The sequence below is a fragment of the Bos grunniens genome, chromosome 4 (assembly GCF_055505025.1).
Source record: "Bos grunniens cultivar Pamir isolate PY7600 chromosome 4, Bosgru_T2T1.0, whole genome shotgun sequence".
NCBI lineage: Eukaryota > Metazoa > Chordata > Mammalia > Artiodactyla > Bovidae > Bos > Bos grunniens.
In genome coordinates this window covers 96,501,834-96,522,317 of record NC_141168.1, presented here as the reverse complement: position 1 = coordinate 96,522,317, position 20,484 = coordinate 96,501,834, and the positions used below count along the sequence as shown (strand labels likewise).

At 37.7% G+C, this 20,484-nt stretch overlaps 1 protein-coding gene across 4 annotated transcripts in view; it reads right to left on the bottom strand.

Annotated features, from left to right (window-relative positions):
• Positions 1 to 20,484, bottom strand: part of AGMO (alkylglycerol monooxygenase) — a 438,246-nt gene that overhangs the window by 231,410 nt on the left and 186,352 nt on the right. The gene's annotated exons all lie outside the window — the stretch shown is intronic.

The window sequence follows — 20,484 nt, the reverse complement described above, 5'->3', positions numbered from 1 at the left end:
CCATGTTCCTTTATATCTTGACAGCTCCTAAACACTGTATTATTATGACATTCTGAGTAATAAAATGGAATTATAATAAAAGAAAGTAACTTCATATGAGAAGAGGATAGAATATGTTTTCCCTTTAATTTTTTTTTCTTTTTTTGTGGTTTACAATATCTCTTGATGTTTTCAAAGTTATTAAGGAAAGGGCTACGATATTGTGCCATCGTGGAAAAAGTTTTGAAGGTCCCTATTTCCTAACAGACGGAAATGTCTCTGCCTTGGAAAAACAACTTGTGCTTAAACCACAGAACTGGTTAGAATCAACTAACAAGCACAATCTGCTGTGTTCTCCCAATGAATTTGATCCCCAAGAGTGGATTCATGTTGTGAGAAAACATTTTGTTAAATGAAAAACTAAACAGCCAAATAGGAAGAAAAAGAAGCTGAATTCTACTTACATTTTGGGATTCATAAAGTTAATATTTCCAAAATATGAGATATTTTTTTAAAAAATATGTTTTTGGAATATTACAATTTTATTTCTGAATCATTTTAAAGCTTTTGTTCTCAATTAGACCAAATATTATTTCAACAATGTTTAGTAATTATGATATATTTGAAATCAGACATTTATGTAAACTCTTCTAGTTTTTGTTTCAAATTTTAAGTCATGAAAAATCTTAACTGTCATCACAACAGGATCAGTTTCATTATTTATAAATTCATTATTAAGCATTGAATTAGATTAGTGAGCAACAAAAGAACACTGGGCTCTTATTCAAGACATTCCCTTTTAAGCCTTCATTCCACTACAGAATAACTCTGTAATATTTACAAATTTCTTAAACTTCTCTAGGCTCCAGTTTCCAGTTCAAATGAATGGTGAAGGAGATCATTTGAAATCTAGCCATCTTTTTAGTTCCAAAAGATCTCTAGTATTTTGATTTGATTTGATTATAGTAATATATTAAAATAGTTCTCTTACAATAGGTTAATAAAATATTTGAAAAACATGCATGACCTATAATTTAACTATTTTGTTTAATAAATTAAGGAATATTTTAGAAAGTTTGAGATGTAAATGAAAATGTAGAACATGCTTACTAAATAGTTCTATTTGGAAAGACAGTGCATTTAAGATGTACATTTAAAGTTCATTATAATTCCTTAAAGTGTGAAAAAATAGTCCTTTGAGATAACAACAGTTATTATGGGAAAGGGTGTTCTGTCATCAGAAAAATTGTGAAGAGATGAGTTAGGCAAGTGAAGTTCTTTACCAAAGAACTTCTCAAGAGTCTTTATTGTGCTAGTACAAACCACAAGTCTGTAAACCCAAAGAACACAGGAATTTTCCATAAGATTAGATTTCCTAAACTTGTATTTGTTGAACCATGTTCTTGAATTGGAAGAATCAATATTCTAAAATGAACATATTACTCAAGGCAATATGCAGATTCATTACAATCTCTATCAAATTACCAATGGCATTTTTCTCAGGACTGGAACCAAGAGAAAAAAACAAAATTAAATTTGCATGGAAACACAAAAGACCTAAAATAGCCAAAGCAAGCTTGAGAAAGAAGAATGAAAATGGAGGGATAACTTTCTTTGACTTCAGACTATACTACAAAACTACAATACTCAAAACAGTATGATACTGACACAAAGCCAGACACATAGATCAATGTAAAAGGATAGAAAGACCAGAAATAAACCCACGCATTCATGGTCAATTAATCTATGACAAAGGAAGACAGAATATATACCGGAGGAAAAAAATTGTCTCTTCAATAAGTGATTCTGGGAAAATTGGACAGCTATATGTAAAGGAATAAAATCAGAACATTTTCCAATACCATATGCAAAAATAATCTCAAAATGGATTAACAACCTAAATGTAGGATGGGATATGATAAAATACCTAGAGTAAAACACAGATAGAACACTCTTTGACACAAATTGTAGCAATCAGTTTTTGGAATCCATTTCCTACAGCAATGGAAACAAAAGTAAAAATAAACAAATGGGGCCTAATTGAATATAAAAAGCTTTCACAGAGCAAAGGAAACCATAAGCAAAAACACAACACATGGAATAGGAGAAAATATTTGCAAAGAATGCAACTGACAAGGGCTGAATTTCAAAAATATACAAACAACTAACACATCCTAATTTAAAAAGCAAATAATCCAATAAAAAAAAATGAGCAGAAACAGAGATTTCTCCAAAGAAGATGCACAGATGGTAAATAGGCACATGAAAAGATGCTCAACATTGCTAATCATTACAGAAACACAAATGAAAAATACACTGAGATACTGCCTTACACCAGTCAGAATGGCCATCATAAATAACAACAAAAAAAACTAAAAATAATAAATGCTAGAAAGGATGTGGAGAATTACTCTTGGTGGGTATTAAATTGGTGCAGTCACTATGAAGAACAGTATGGAGGTTCCTTAAAAAACTAAAAATAGAGTTACCATGCAATCCTGCAATCCCACTCCTGGCAATATATATGAGGAAAAGTCTAATTTGAAAAAATACATGCACCTCAATGTTCATAGCAGCACTCTTTACAATAGTAAGGATACAGAAGCAACCTAAATGTCCAATGACAGATGAATGGATAAAGAAGATGTGGTACATACATACAATGGAATATTACTCAGCCATTCAAAAATAAGGAAATAATGCCAGTGGCTTCAACATGCATGGATCTAGACATTATAATGCTAAGGGAAGTAAGTCAGAGGAAGACAAATATCATGATATCACTTATATGTGAAATTAAACTATGATAAAAATAAACTTATTTATAAAACAGAAACAGATTCCCAGGCATAGAAAGCAAATTTATGGATATCCATGGGAAAAGAGGGTTTCCCAGGTGGTGCTAGAGGTGAAGAATCTGCCTGTCAATGCAGGAGATCTAAGAGAGGTGGGTTTGATCCCTGGACAGGAAGATCACCTGGAGGAGGGCATGTCAATCCACTCCAATACTCTTGCCTAGAGAATCCCACGGACAGAGGAGCCTGGTAGGCTACAGTCCATAGGGTCCATATGCATAGAGTCAGACACGACTGAAGGGACTTAGCACAAGCACACAAGGGGAAAGAAAGGAGGGGGTTGGGATAAATTAGAAATTTGGGATTAACAGATACATATTACTATACATAAACTAGATAAACAACAAGGATCTACTAAAGCACAGGGAGGTAAAAACCAGATAAACAAGGATCTACTATAGCATAGGAACTTATAGTTTAGTTCCCTATAAGATAGGTTATATCTTATAATAACCTATAATGGGGAAGAAAATGAATAAACTTTTCATATATTTATAAATGTACTTTATAAACATTAATATATTTTATAAACATATTCATATATTTATACATATATATATATGTAACAATCATTTTATCCAAATTAAAATATGCTTGCTCCTTGGAAGAAAAGTTATGACAAACCTAGACAGCATATTAAAAAGCAGTGATATTACTTTGCCAACAGAAGTCCATATAGTCAAAGCTATGGTTTTTCAAGTAGTCATGTAGGGATGTGAGAGTTGGACCATAAAGAAGGCTGAGTGCAGAAGAAGTCATGCATTTGAACTGTGATGTTGGAGAAGACTCTCGAGAGTCCCTTGGACTGCAAGATCAAACCAATCCATCCTAAAGGAAATCAATCCTGAATATTCATTGTAAGCACTGATTTTGAAGTGGTAGCTCCAATACTTTGGTCACCTGATACTAACAGCTGACTCATTAGAAAAGTCCCTGATGCTGTGAAAGACTGAAGGCAGAAGAAGGGGATGACAAGGGACAAGATGGTTGGATGGCTGGACCCTATGGACACGAGTTTGAGCAAGCTCCAGGAGATGGTGAAGGACAGGGAAGCCTGGCATGCTGCAGTCTATTGGGTCACAAAGAATCAGACATGACTGAGCAACTGAAAAACAATATATGTAACTGAATCACTATGCTGTATATCAGACACATTATAAATCAACTATACTTCAGTTAAAAAACTGATGCAACAATGTCTCAAATCTTACAAATCAGTAAATATAATGATGAACTGACAATTAGAGAAATGAACTCACACTGAATTCCAAAAAATTAAATTTCTAATAAGAAATAAAAATATATGTCAGGGAATAAATCACATGAATCATAGTAAAATTAATTTCTTGTGATTAATATGATACTGTAAAAAGACATTAATGATTCATCTAAGTTCCAATTTCTAAAACTGAAAACAATTTAGTAAATGACATCCCATTCTGAGAATTCTTCTTATCTATTCTATTTCCAAATCCTACACAGTTTTTAAAATCAATTTAAATGTCACTTTCATCATAATGCTTCCAATGGTACTAATTTGTCAGAAGAAATTTATTCTTCCTCAAACTTAAACTCTCAGTACCTAGGCCAGATGATATGATGTTGTTTTCCAAATATATCCATTTCAGCCATGTGTTCAAAACCATGTTATTCAGACTCCAAGACTCTTTAGCTTTAAATTACACTATTGAAAGTGAAAATGAAAGTTGCTCAGTTATGTCCAACTCTTTGCAACCCCTATGGGCTGTAGCCCGCCAGGCTCCTCCATGGAATTCTCCAGGCAACAATACTGAAGTGAGTAGCCATTTCCTTCTCCAGGGCATCTTCCCATCCAGGGATCGAACACAGATCTCCTGCACTGCAGGCAGATTCTGTTCCATCTGAACCACCAGGGAAGCCTAGCCTAGGTTATTTCTCTTATCCTTTTATAAATGCCACATATAATGGGGTTATAAAGGAAAGAAATGACACAAATCTGTAAATGTGAGGAGAATGAGAATAAGTCTTGGGGTGACCTTACGGCAGTGGTGAGATGAGTGGGTTTTATGCTGTTCATCAAGTAAATGAGGCAGGCAGGGGTGATGTGAGGAACATCATGAGGAAGAAACAATATGGCCCTGAGGGGGACCATAAGTATTCTGGCATTGCCAAAATTGTTGGGAGAATGTGGCAAGAGATTGGATGGAACCATGGAGTCTCAAGGATTCTGTGAACTCCCGTGATAGGAGTACAATAAAGTGTGAGCTTGTGTGCATGGGGAAATGTGTGATTTCTAAAGAAACAATCAATAGGAGATGAGATGGTTGGATGGCATCACTTAGTCGATGGACATGAGTTTGAGCAAGCGCCGGGAGTTGGTGATGGACAGGGAAGACTGGTGTGCAGCAGTCCATAGGGTTGCAAAAACTGGACATGACTGAGCAACTGAACTGAACTGAACTGAAAGGCTAACAAGAGTTTTGAGAAGAGAACACACTGATCACAGCAAACATCCTTTTCCAGCAACACAGGAGATGACTCTACACATGGACATCACCGGATAGTCATTACCAAAATCAGACTGCTTATATTCTTTGCAGTTGAAGAGGAAAACTCTATACAGTCAGGAAAAAAATGACCTGGAGCTGACTGTGACTCAGACCATCAGCTCCTTATTGCAAAATTGAAGCTTAAGTTAAAGAAACTATGGAAAACCACTAGACCATTCAGGTATGACCTAAATCAAATCCCTTATGACTATTCAATGGAGGTGATGAATAGATTCAAGGGCTTAGGTCTCATACACAGAGTGCCTGAAGAACTATGGATGAAGTTTCATAATACAGGAGGCAGTGACCAAAACCATCCCAAAGAAAAGGAAATGCAAGAGGGCAGTGAGATTGTCTGAGGAGGATTTTCAAATAGCTGAGGAAAGAAGAGAAACAAAAGAAAAGGGAGAAAGGGAAAGATACACCCAATTGCATGCAGAGAGAGTTCCACAGAAGAGCAAGGAGAGATAAGAAGGCCTTCTTAAATGAACAATGCAAAGAAATAGAGGAAAACAATAGAATGAAAATGACTAGAGATCTTTCCAAGAAAATTGCCCAGTTCAAGGGAGTATTTCAAGCAAGGATGGACATGATAAAGGATAAAAAAAGAAAGGACTAAAAAGAATTAGAAGAGGTTAATAAGAGGTGGCAAGAATAGATAGAGATACTATACAAGGAAGGTCTTAATAATTGGGATAACCACAGTGGTGTGGTTACTCAACTAGAACCAGACATCTTGAAGTGTGAGGTCAAGTGGGTCTTACAAAGAATTATTACCAACAAAGCTAGTGGAGATAATGGAAATCCAGCTGTGCTATTTCAAATCCTAAAAGATGATGCTGTTAAAGTATTGCACTCAGCATACCAGTAAATTTGGAAAACTCAGCATGGGCACAGGGCTGTAAAAGGTCAGTTTTCATTCCAATCCAAAGAAAGGCAATGTCAAAGAATGTTCAAACTACCATACGTTGCACTCATTTCATATGCTAGTAAGGTTATGCTCAAAATTCTTCAAGCTAGGCTTCAGGAGAAATTCTAGATGTACAAGGTGGGTTTAGAAAAGGCAGAGGAACCATAGATCAAATTACCAACATTAGCTGGATCATAGAAAAGGCAAGAAGATTCCAGAAAAACATCTATTTTGCTTCACTGACTACGCTAAAGCCTTTGACTCTGTGCATCACAACAAACTGTGGAAAATTCTTAAAGAAATAGGAATACCAGGCCAACTGATGTGTTTTCTGAGAAACCTGTATGCAGGTCTAGAAGCAACAGTTAGAATCAGACATGGAACCACACACTGGTTCAAAATTGGGAAAGCAGTAGTATAAGGCTGTATATTGTCACCCTGTTTATGAACTTCTATGAAGAGTACATCGTGTAGAATGCCAGGCTGGATGAATCACAAGGATATCAACGCTGAATATGCACTGGAAGGACTGATGCTGAAGCTGAAGCTCCAATATTCTGGCCACCAGATGTGAAGAGCCTACTCATTGGAAAAGAACCTGATGCTGAGATAGATTGAGGTCCAGAGGAGAAAGGGGAAGCAGACCGGGAGATGGTTAGAAAGCATCACTGACCGAATGGACATGAAGCTGACCAAACTCTGGGAGACAGTGAAGGACAGGGGAGTGTGGAGTGCTGTAGTCCATGGGGTCCAAACAATCACACTCAACTTAGTGAATGAACAACCAGCAACAGCAACAGACACTGGTTAAACCAGAGAGGGAGTCTTTTAATGTGATTACAAGGAGACTGAATTTATCCTAGACCAGGAGAGAGTAGTTAATGTACGTGGTTTTTTATGCTTGTAAGAAATTTTAAAATGGCATGAAATCCTATTTCTATAACCCAGTGAAAAATCATATACATTTAACCACAGCAGTATATGTAGGGATGGAGAAGCAGAATACATGCAAGAGATCTATGGGTTTGCTAACTATTTAAACATAGGAGATGAGAGAAACAGAGGAGAATCAGAAGATACCCAGATTTCTGGCTTGTGTGAAGAATGATATTTCATCAAGATGGTATACAGGAGGAAGACTAGATTTATAAATTTCAACCTAGGAGATATTGTGTTGAAGAGCTTGAGGAATATTCAAAGAAAGCTGCTAAGTAAGCAAATATGTCCTACAAATATAAATTAAACTTAAAAATTACCTAGGATTTGCAGCCATGGATCAGTGGAGCAGTAGACCTACAATCAAAACCTCAGTAGTTTAAGAATCGTTCAAAGGGAGTGATGAAATAGAGGTAGGTTTGATTTACTTCTCTTTTTCTCTGAGAACAAGGAAGAAAAGAGCTAGAAGTATTTCTTCAATATAAGATATGGATGAGGGAGGAGATTGTGTAGATGTATGTATGGTGTGTGCATACAGGGGTGTGTGTGTGTGTGTGTGTATAGGTGTGTGTATGTATAGAGGTGTGTGTGTGTATAGCTGTGTGTGTGTATAGCTGTGTGTGTGTGTGTATAGGTGTGTGTGCGTATAGGTGTGTGTATATGTATGGTGCGTGTGTATGTATAGGTGTGTGTGTGTGGGTATGTATGTATGCATAGGTGTGTATGTGTGTATGCAGAAGTGTGTGTGTATGAGTGTGTGTATGTTTTAATGTGGGAAACTTGAGTATATTTATAGTGTGTTCAGAGAGTCAGTTGAGACGAAGAAGAATAAATGCCAAGAGTTGTTGATAAGACAAAGTTCAAGAGAGGAACAAAGTGGAAGCAATATCACCAACCTAAGGATTGTTCTCATTGTTCTTTTAGTTGCTAAGTGGTGTCTGACTTTTTTTGTGACCCCATGGACTATAGCCCACCAGGCCCCTCTGTCTATGGGATTTCCCAGGCAAGAATACTGAAGTGGGTTGCCGTTTCCTTCACCAGGGGATTTTTCTGCCCCAGAGACAGAACCCACATCTCCTGTATTGGCAGGTGAATTCTTTACCACTGAACCACCAGAGAAGCTCTAATCTAAGGGTTAGATCTCTTGAAGAGGGGTGAACATTTTCTACAAAACTGGAGGTTAAAATGTATATGTACTTGTGAATTCACAAATCTCAATGAAAATATCTGAGCAGAGGAAAAAAGAGGGAAAACCAGAAAAACTCTCAATTCTCTGTGAAGTTTTAAATTCATATATTGGCTGATAAAAAAAAAAAGAAAAAAGAGGCAACAGTAGAGATGAGATCTTGAGAAGGGTGCAGAATTCTAGAAAGGCTTCTCCCAGGTAGGGGAAGGCTCATGTTTATATCTTGGCAAACATCACTGACAGCTCATCTGCATCTGGAAGCCATTCATGGAGGGACACCAAGCTCCCAACTGGGACTGGAGGACTTCATGGTGCTTGATAAGCTGAGAATAGGGGTAATGTAGGGTGACCACATTCAAGCAAGTCTAGGGGACCTACAGGCAGATGTAACAGAAGAAGGTAGCCTGTACTTGCCAGAGTGTAGGTGTTAGTCACTCAATCATGTCCAGCTCTTTGTGACTCCATGGACTATAGACCACCAGGTTCCTCAGTCCATGGTATTCTCTAGGTAAGAATACTGGACTGGGTTGCCATTCCCTTCTCCAGGGGATCTTCCTGACACAGGGATTGAACCTAAGTCTCCTGCGTTGCAAGCAGGTTCTTTACCATCTGATCCACCAGGGAAGCCTTTGAAGTCCTTGCCAGAGTCCTTGGAATTAAGCATCTTAGACTAGACGTAAGAGGACGCATATGCTGAGAGTATGTGCTTATGTTTGTACTTCAGTTCAGTTCATTTGCTCAGTCACGTCCAACTCTTTGCTACCCCATGGACTGCAGAATGTCGGGCCTCCCTGTCCATCACCACTCCCAGAGTTTACTCAAACTCATGTCCATTGAGTCGGTGATGCCATCCAACCATCGCATCCTCTGTCATCTCCTTCTCCTCCAGCCTTCAATCTTTCCCAGCATCAGGGTCTTTTCAAATGAGTCAGTTCTTTGAATCAGGGGGCCAAAGTACTGGAGTTTCAGCTTCAGCATCAGTCCTTCCAATAAATATTTAGGATTTATTTCCTTTAGGATGGACTGGTTGGATACCCTTGCAGTCTAAGGGACTCACAAGAGTCATCTCCAACATCACAGTTCAAAAGCATCAATTCTTTGGCGCTCATCTTTCTTTGTAGTCCAACTCTCATATACATACATATTTACTGGAAAAATCATAGCTTTGACTAAACGGACCTTTGTTGATAAAGCAATGTCTCTGCTTCTCAATATTCTGTCTAGATTGGTCATAACTTTCCTTGCACGGAGTAAACATCTTTTAATTTCATGGCCGCAGTCACCATCTGCAGTGATTTTCGAGCCCCCAAAATAAATTCTGTCACTGTTTCTACTGTTTTTCCATTTATTTGCCATGAAGTGATGGGACAAGATCCAGTGGTCATATATGGATGTGAGAGTTGGACTGTGAAGAAAGGTGAGTGCCAAAGAATTGATGCTTTTGAACTGTGGTGTTGGAGAATACTCTTGAAAGTCCCTTGGACTGCAAGGAGATGCAAACAGTCCATCCTAAGAAGGACTGATGCTGAAGCTGAAACTCCAATACTTTGGCCACCTCATGCGAAATGTTGACTCATTGGAAAAGAAGACCCTGATGCTGGGAGGGATTGGGGGCAGGAGGAGAAAGGGACAACAGAGGATAAGATGGCTGTATAGTATCACTTACTCGATGGACATGAGTTTGGGTAAACTCCGAGAGTTGGTGATGGACAGGGAGGCCTGGCATGCTGCGATTTATGGGGTCGCAAAGAGTCAGACACCACTGAGTGACTGAACGGAACTGATGGGACCAAATGACATGATCTTAGTTTTCTGAATGTTGAGCTTGAAGCCAAGTTTTTCACTGTCCTCCTTCACTTTCATCAAGAGGCTCTTTAATTCCTCTTCACTTTCTGTCATAAGGGTGGTGTCATCTGCATATCTGAGGTTATTGATATTTCTCCCCAAAATCCTGATTCCAGCTTGTGCTTCTTCCAGCCCAGCGTTTCTCATGATGTACTCTGCATATAAGTTAAATAAGCAGGGTGACAATATACAGCCTTGACGTACTCCTTTCCCTATTTGGAACCAGTCTGTTGTTCCCTGTCCAGTTTTAACTGTTGCTTCCTGATCTGCCTACAGATTTCTCAAGAGGCAGGTCAGGTGGTCTGGTATTCCCATCTCTTTAAGATTTTTCCACAGTCTCTTTAACAATTTTCCAAGTGTTTCTACTTAGAAAGTCTATCTTTCTGACTTACTTCATTCTGTATAATAGGCTCTAGATTCATCTTCCTCATTACAACTGAGTCAAGTGAAGTAAGTCAGAAAGAGAAAGATAAATACTGTATATTAACATGTATATATAGAATCTAGAAATATGGTACTGATGATCCCATATGCAGGGCAGCAAAGGAGACACAGATGTAAAGAACAGAATTTTGGACTCAGCGAGAGAAACAGAAGGCGGGATGCTTTGATAGAATAGCATTGAAACATATACATTACCATATGTAAAATAGATAACTAGTGCAAGTTTGATGTCTGAAGCAGGGCACACAAAGCTGGAGCTCTGTGACAACCTGGAGGGATGGGGAAGGGAGGGCAGTAGGGGGCAAGTTCAGGATGGCGGTGACATATGTATTCCTATGGCCAATTCATATTGATGTATGGCAAAACCCATTACAATAGTGTAAAGTAATTATCCTCCAATTAAAATTAATTAATAAAAAATAAAACAGGAAAAAATTCTTTATCTTTAAGAAATCTAGGCCCACCTTTCTTTTCTCATTTCTGTGCTCTTAGCCATTTCCCCCTTTCCTCATTCCACCTTTTTATATATCCTATATTCTCACCATAATCATGCTGTGAACGGTTGAGTTATGTCTCTTACAAAGGGAGATTTGGACATGGACATAAACAGAGGAAGAATTCCATGTGAAGAGGAAGGCAGAGATCAGAGTGATAACATCTACCATCCAAAGAATACCAAAAGCTGCCAGCAAACCACCAGAAGGAAACAACCTTGCTGATATTTTGATTTTCAATTTCTACCCTCCAGAACTATGAAACAATGCATTTCAGTTGTTCCAAGTCACAGAGCTTTGGCTTCGTTAGGGCAGTTCTAAGAAAATAATAAGCGTACCATATATTGTATGCATATCCCCTAAATTTGCCATCCCCTAAATTTATCATTTATGTGCTACATCACTTCAGTTGTGTTTGACTCTCTGCAATCCCATAGACTGCAGCCCACCAGGCTCCTCTGTCCATGGGGATTCTCTAGGCAAGACTACTGGAGTGGGTTGCCATGCCCTCCTCCAGGGGATTTTCCCAACCCAGGGATTGAACCCAGTCTCTCATGTCTCCTGCATTGGCAGGCAAGTTTTTTACCATCAGTTCCACCTGGGAGGCCCCAACAACTTTGTACTTTCATGGACATTCTCCTTCCACATAATGTTCTACTTATAACCATATTTATGGCAAAATTGTTATTCTTCTTACAGATTGGGCTCAAGCCTCAATTGTTTTGCCATGCTTCCCTTGACCCTCCATGGTTCTCAGAGCAGATATAACTGTCTACAGTCTCAACAACTTGTATTACCATGGTTGTAGGGTTGCTTCAATCCTTCAAAGGAAAAAAAAATCACCTTAAGAATAGAAGCATCTTACTTGTCTTCATATCCCTAACCTCTGCCACCATGAAGAATTCTACCAGTCAAAAGTGTATATGCAAAAAAAACCACGAGTGGATGCACTTCTCAAAACAACAACGTGTAAAGGGAATTGAGTATTTTAGCCACTTGTACCTGTTTTTCTAAAGTGCCAGTAAGTTGATGCTGTTTTACATAGAGTACCTCACTATGACAGAGGCTTCCCTGGCAGCTCAGACTATAAAGAATCTACCTGCAATGCAGGAGACCTGGCCAGGAAGTTCCCCTGGAGAAGAACTGACACCCGACTCCAGTATTCTTCCCTGGGAAAGCCCATGGACAGAGGAGCCTGGCAGGCTACCCTCCATGGCATTAAAAAGAGTCAGACATAACTGAGTGACTGAGCACACATGTATGCTTTACTTTGACCCCCTTATTTATCCTTCATTATAAGGACTACAAATGACTATTGTAAAGAAAAGTGTCAAACGTCAAGGGAAATTTTTATTCTTACCCAATTTCAAAGCAAGTCAGTAAACAGCAAAATAGTTCCATTTTGCTGGTGTATGCTATACCCAAGGATCTGAAACAGGTCATGACACAAACTGGCAGAGGGCTTCATTTATTTAATATCTGGACACAAACTTTGCTTTAGTAGCTGTCTCTGAGTGGAGGTTGAAGGTAGTGAAGGAAGACCATGGAGTTCTGAGGCAAGGTCTTGAGAGAGGTTTTGTTTTTTCACTTCATGGGGGGCTCAAGGCATGCTTTCCTTCCATGACATAAGAGTTATGAGAATTTTATCCCCAGTGAATTTGACTGCATTACATCAAAGTTGTTAGTTTCTTGGGTCTATTTGTTCACATTTATCTTTATAGAACTCCAACTCCCCTCATATTGAAAAATAGTCTTTGCTTATGTAGTTTGGCAGGGAGTACATTGTAATAAAAAGATCTGAGATTTTGTCGAAAGTTTCTCTGCAGTTTTATGTGTAATATAAAAACAATATTATACATGTGAATCATACTTGATATAGTTCAAAGAATTTACACATTCATTATTTAAGGTGATCCTCAAATAACAATATGAGAAGGCAGAGCAAATATTAATTGCCTAATTTTATGTACAAAATCACTGAGATTCAAACATTACTTAATTGGTTCAGGGTGGCAAATCTAGCTAGTAATGTATCTAAGGCTGGGACCCAAACCTCTTTCTTCCTAGTGAAGTGTTCTCTTCTGTTTTCTAAATGAAATTAACATTTATTTTGAAATTACTGTGCTCAAAAATAATATCATCAGTTCAGTTCAGTTCAGTCGCTCAGTCATGTCTGACTCTTTGCGACCCCATGAATCACAGCATGCCAGGCCTCCTTGTCCATCACCAACTCCCGGAGTTCACCCAGACCCACGTCCATCAAGTCAGTGATGCCATCCAGCCATCTTATCCTCTGTCGTCCCCTTCTCCTCCTGCCCCCAATCCCTCCCAGCATCAGAGTCTTTTCCAATGAGTCAACTCTTTGCATGAGGTGTCCAAAGTACTGGAGTTTCAGCTTTAGCATCAGTCCTTCCAAAGAAATCCCAGGGCTTATCTCCTTCAGAATGGACTGGTTGGATCTCCTTGCAGTCCAAGGGACTCTCAAGAGTCTTCTCCAACACTACAGTTCAAAAGCATCAATTCTTCAGTGCTCAGCCTTCTTCACAGTCCAAGTCTCACATCCATACATGACCACAGGAAAAACCATAGCTTTGACTAGATGAACCTTTGTTGGTATTAGCATATTCTCTAACTTACAACGGTTTTCACAAATTGATGTTATAACTATATGTCTTTCCTTTGATGCTAGTTAAAATTTACTTCTTTTTAGAGTTTTTAATGTGCTCTAAACATATTTAACTAATTCTTATAATATTGGTAATATTAATCCAAAAACAAGTACCTCTGAGAAATACTACAGAACCTAAAAAGAAATTACATAACCCAGTCATTCAAATTAAGTGTTTATCACTTTTACTAAGCTTTTAAAAGAAATACTCAGCTTATTGAAATGTGGATAGCTTACTGCTTCCCATTTAATAGCTTCATATGTTATGTAAATATGTTAAAATATCTTTTATTCCAAAAAATAATAACTTACTTACCCTGTACTAAGTTTTTGAGAATCTATCTATTAGAACACAAACATTTAAATGAATGACAGGCTTAAATTATTTCACACAATGGCCTTTTCATTTCGACAACTTAAAACTTTCACTTCCTTCATTCATGTTATATGCATTTATTAAGCACTGACTGCATTGGGCACTTTATATATGCTAGTATAACAGAAGTGAAAAAATAGAAGTAGATTCATTTCCTTTAAAGTATATATCCTGGTGTGAAAGTCAACAATGCAAATGATAAGTATTTACAATAGAGATATACAAGGCTGGTAGCTCAGTTGGTAAAGAATCTGCCTGCAATGCAATAGACCTCAGAGTTGGTAAAGAATCTGCCTGCAATGCAGGATATCTTGGTTAGATTCCTGGGAATCTAACAGGAAGCTTCCCTGGAGAAGAGATAGGCTACTCATTCTAGTAGTAAAGAGACGGTAAAGTATCTGCCTGCAATGCAGGAGAACTGGGTTTGATCCCTGGGTTGGGAAGATCCCCTGGAGGTGAGCATGGCAACCCACTCCAACATTCTTGCCTGGAGAATCCCATGGGTAGAGGAGCCTGGCGAGCTAAAGTCCATGGGATCGTAAAGAGTCGGACACAATTGAATGACTAACCATAAGCATACAGGACAAAAAGAAAAGCGACCTGGGGAAAGCTATGTAGAAAGGAATTGAATCTTGAAGGAGATAATAATCAAAGGTAAATAAGAAATAACTTTCTAGGCAGAGATACATGCATGTCAATAAAATACCAGGGGATTATGTCACAACAGATTTAGAGAATTGAAAACTAATTGTTCAGCTGGACATAGAGTGACAATGGGAGAGGGATGAAGATGAGCTCAGAAAGACAGGTTGGATCAGGTTTAGACCAGCTCTGCCTTTGATAAGGACTCTATAATGTTCCTTTCTAACAACTATAAAGGAGTTTAGTTTGTTCTGAGCAGGCATATTGGAAAGGTAACAGTGAGTAATGGATTGAGGGATTAAGAATGGAAACATGGTTACTTTAGCGCTAGTGCACACGAAGTCACATCATTGGTATCTGACTCTTAGCGACCCTGTGGACTGTAGCCTGCCAGGTTCTTCTGTCCATGGGATTCTCTAGGCAAGAATACTGAAGTGTGGATTGCCATGCCTTCTTCCAGGGGATCTTCCTGACCCAGGAATCAAACCCATTTCTCTTAGGTCTCCTGCATTGGCTTGCAGGTTCTTTATCACTGAGCCACCTGGGAAGCCTGGTTACTATAGAATAACATCTGATTTAAAATAGTATGGAGGACAACCTCAGAGACCTCTGGGACAATGTTAAACGCCCCAACGTTGGAATCATAGGAGTCCCAGAAAAGAAGACAAAAAGAAAGGCCATGAGAAAATACTTGAGGAGGTAATGATTGAAAACTTCCCTAGAATGCCATCCAAGTCCAAGAAACCCAGAGAGTCCCAAACAGGATAAATCCAAGGCAAAAAACCCCAAGAAACATATTAATCAAATTAACAAGATCAAACACAAAGAACAAATATTAAAAGCAGCAAGGGAAAAACAACAAATAACACACAAAGGGATCTCCATAAGGATAACAACTGATCTTTCAATAGAAATTCTTCAAGCCAGAAGGGAATGGCAGGACATACTTAAAGTAATGAAAGAGAAAACCCTACAACACAGATTACTGTACCCAGCAAGAATCTCATTCAAATATTAAAAAGAAATCAAAAGTTTTACAGACAAGCAAAAGCTCAGAGAATTCAGCACCACCAAACCAGCTCTTCAACAAATGCCAAAGGATCATCTCTAGACAGGAAACACAGAAAAGGTTTATAAACTCGAACCCAAAACAACAAAGTAAATACCAATGGGATCATATTTATCAATAATTACCTTAAATGTAAATGGGTTGAATGACTCAACCAAAGGACAAAGACTGGCTGAATGGATACAAAAACAAGACCCCTATATATGCTCTCTACAAGAGACACACCTCAAACCTAGGGACACATACAGACTGAAAGTGAAGGGCTGGAGAAAGATACTTCACACAAATGGAGACCAAAAGAAAGCAGGAGCAGCAATACTCATATCAGATAAAATAGACTTTGAAATAAAGGCCGTGAAAAGAGACAAAGACGGACACTACATAATGATCAAAGGATCAATCCAAGAAGAAGACATCACAATTATAAACATATACGCACCCAACGTAGGAGCACTGCAATACGTAGGGCAAATGCTAACAAATATGAAAGGGGAAATTAAAAGTAACACAATAATAGAGGGAGATGTTAATACCCCACTCACACCTATGGATGGATCAACTAAACAGAAAATTAGCAAGGAAACACAAACTTTAAATGATACAATGGACCAGTCAGACATAATTTATATTTATAGGATATTTCACCCTAAAACAATGAATTTCACCTCTTTTTCAAGTGCACATGGAACCTTCCCCAGGATAGATCACATCCTGGGCCATAAATCTATCCTTGGTAAATTCAAAAAAACTGAAACCATCTCAAGCATCTTTTCTGATCACATGTGGTAAGATTAGATGTCAACTACAGGAAAAAAAAAAAAACTATTAAAAATACAAACATATGGAAGCTAAACAACACGCTTCTGAATAACCAGCAAATCACAAAAGAAATAAAAAAAGAAATCAAAATATGTATAGAAACATATGAAAATGCAACAACCCAAAACCTATGGGATTCAGTAAAAGCAGCACTAAGGGGAAGGTTCATAGCAATACAAGCCGATCTCAAGAAACAGGAGAGAAATCAAATAAATAACCTAACTCTACACCTAAAGCAACTAGAAAAGGAAGAAACGAAGAACCCCAGGGTTAGTAGAAGGAAAGAAATCATAAAAATTAGGGCAGAAATAAGTGCAAAGGAAACAAAAGAGACCATAGCAAAAATCAACAAAACGAAAAGCTGGTGGCTCTTTGAGAAGATAAATAAAATAGACAAACCATTAGCTATATTCATCAAGAAAAAATGGGAGAAGAATCAAATCAACAAAATTAGAAATGAAAATGCAGAAATCACAACAGACAACACAGAAATACAAAGGATCATAAGGGACTACTATCAGCAACTATATGCCAATAAAATGGACAACTTGGAAGAAATGGAAAAATTCTTAGAAGAGTATAACTTTCCAAAACTGAACCAAGAAGAAATAGAAAATCTTAACAGACCCATCACAAGCATAGAAATTGAAACCGTAATTAGAAATCTTCCAACAAACAAAATCCCAGGACCAGATGGCTTCACAGGTGAATTCTACCAAAAATTTAGAGAAGAGCTAACACCTATCCTACTCAAACTCTTCCAGAAAATTGCAGAGGAAGGTAAACTTCCAAACTCATTCTCTGAGGCCACCATCATCCTAATACCAAAACCAGACAAAGATGTCACAAAAAAAGAAAACTACAGGCCAATATCACTGATGAACATAGATGCAAAAATCCTCAACAAACTTCTAGCAAACAGAATCCAACAATATATTAAAAAGATCATACATCATGACCAAGTGGGCTTTATCCCAGGGATACAAGGATTCGTCAATATCCACAAAATCAATCAACGTAATATACCACATTAGAAAATTGAAAGATAAAGACCATATGATTATCTCAATATATGCAGAGAAAGCCTTTGACAAAATTCAACATCCATTAATGATAAAAAAAAAAACCCTCCAGAAAGCAGGCATAGAAGGAACATACCTCAACATAATAAAAGCCATATATGATAAACCCACAGCAAACATTATCCTCAATGGTGAAAAATTGAAAGCATTTCCCCTAAAGTCAGGAACAAGACAATGGTGCCCACTTTCACCACTACTATTTAACATAGTTTTGAAAGTTTTGGCCACAGCAATCAGAGCAGAAAAAGAAATAAAAGGAATACAAATTGGAAAAGAAGAAGTAAAAATCTCACTGTTGCAAATGACATGATCCTCTACATAGAAAACCCAAAAGACTTCACCAGAAAATTACTAAAGCTAATCAATGAATACAGTAAAGTTGCAGGATATAAAATTAACACAGAAATCCTTTGCATTCCTGTACACTAACAATGAGAAAACAGAAAAAGAAATTAAGGGAACAATTCCATTCACATTGCAACGAAAAGAATAAAATACTTAGGAATAAATCTACCTAAATAAACAAACGACCTATATATAGAAAACTATAAAACACTGCTGAAAGAAATCAAAGACGACACAAATAGATGGAGAAATATAGCATGTTCATGGATCAGAAGAATCAATATAGTGAAAATGAGTATACTACCCAAAGCAATCAATAGATTTAATGCAATCCCTATCAAGCTGCCAATGGTATTTTTCAGAGAATTAGAACAAATAATTTCACAATTTTATGGAATTACAAAAAAACCTCAAATAGCTAAAGCAATCTGAAGGAAGAAGAATGGAACTGGAGGGATCAACCTGCCTGAGTTCAGGCTATACAACATCAAGCAACAGTCATCAAGACAGTATGGTACTGGCACAAAGACAGAAATGTAAATCACTGGAACAAAATAGAAAGCCCAGAGATAAATCCACACACCTATGTACACCTTATCTTTGACAAAGGAGGCAAAAATATACAATTCTTGGAGAAAAGACAATCTCTTTAACAAGTGGTGCTGGGAAAACTGGTCAACCACATGTAAAAGAATGAAAGTAGAATGCTTTCTAACAGCATACACAAAAATAAACTCAAAATGGATTAAAGGTTTAAATGTAAGACCAGAAACTATAAAACTAGAGGAAAACATAGGCAAAACACTCTCTGACATAAATCATAGCAGGATTCTCTATGATCCACCTCCAGGAGTAATGAAAAAGAAGCAAAAATAAACAAGTGGGACCTAATTAAACTTAAAAGCTTTTTCACAACAAAGGAAACTATAAGCAAGCTGAAAAGACAGCCTTCAGAATGGGAGAAAATAATAGCAAATGAAGCAACTGACAAGCAACTAATATCAAAAATATACAAGCAACTCCTGCAGCTCAATTCCAGAAAAATATGCGACCCAATCAAAAAATGGGCCAAAGAACTAGACAGACATTTCTCCAAAGAAGACATACAGATGGCTAACAAACACATGAAAAGATGTTCAACATCACTCATTATCAGAGAAATGCAAATCAAAACCACAGTGAGGTACCATCTCATGCTGGTCAGAATGGCTGCTGTCAAAAAATCTACAAACAATAAATGCTGGAGAGGGTGCAGAGGAAAAGGAAACCTCTTACACTGTTGGTGGGAATGCAAACTAGTACAGCCACTATAGAGAACACTGGAGATTCCTTAAAAAACTGGAAATAGAACTGCCATACGACCCAGCAGTCCCACTGCTGGGCATACACACCGAGGAAACCAAAATTGAAAGAGACATGTGTAACCCCAATGTTTATCACAGCACTGTTTAAAATAGCCAGGACATGGAAGCAACCTAGATGTCCATTTGCAGATGAACGGATAAGAAAGCCATGGTACATATACACAATGGAATATTACTCAGCTATTAAAAAGAATGCATTTGAAGAAGTTCTAATGAGGTGGATGAAGCTGGAGCCTATTATACTGAAGTAAGCCAGAAAGAAAAACACCAATACAGTATATTAACATATATATATATATATGGAATTTTGAAAGATGGTAACGATGACCCTATATGCAGGACAGCAAAAGAGACACAGATGTAAAGAACAGATTGTTGGACTCTGTGGAAGAAGGCGAGGGTGGGATGATTTGAGAGAATAGCATTGAAACATGAATATTATCATATTTGAAATAGATCACCAGTCCAGGTTCGATGCATGAGGCAGGGTGCTCAGGGCTAGTGTACTGAGATGACCTTGAGGGATGGGATTGGGAGGGAGCTGAGAGGGAGGGTCAGGATGGGGAATGCATGTACACCCATGGCTGATTCATGTTAATGTATGGCAAAAACCACCACAATATTGTAAAGTAATTAACTTCCAATTAAAATAAAATAGCATGGCTGAATCAGTGCTCTTCATCATATTCTAGGGGGTCCTAGGAATCAATGACTATTGGTAATGACTAGGTCTAAGTTGCTTTTTTCTTGAGTCAGTATATGATCTATCATGGCCCTGAGTTTGAAAATGTAGGTATAGAAATGTGGTTCTATCTTTTTATAAACTATTTGTTTTATAATAGTTTTATGCTTGCCAAAGGGTTGCAAAGATAGGAAGTTGCCACATATTCTCACACCAATCTTTCTATTGTTAATATATTACTAAACTGCATCAAAACAATT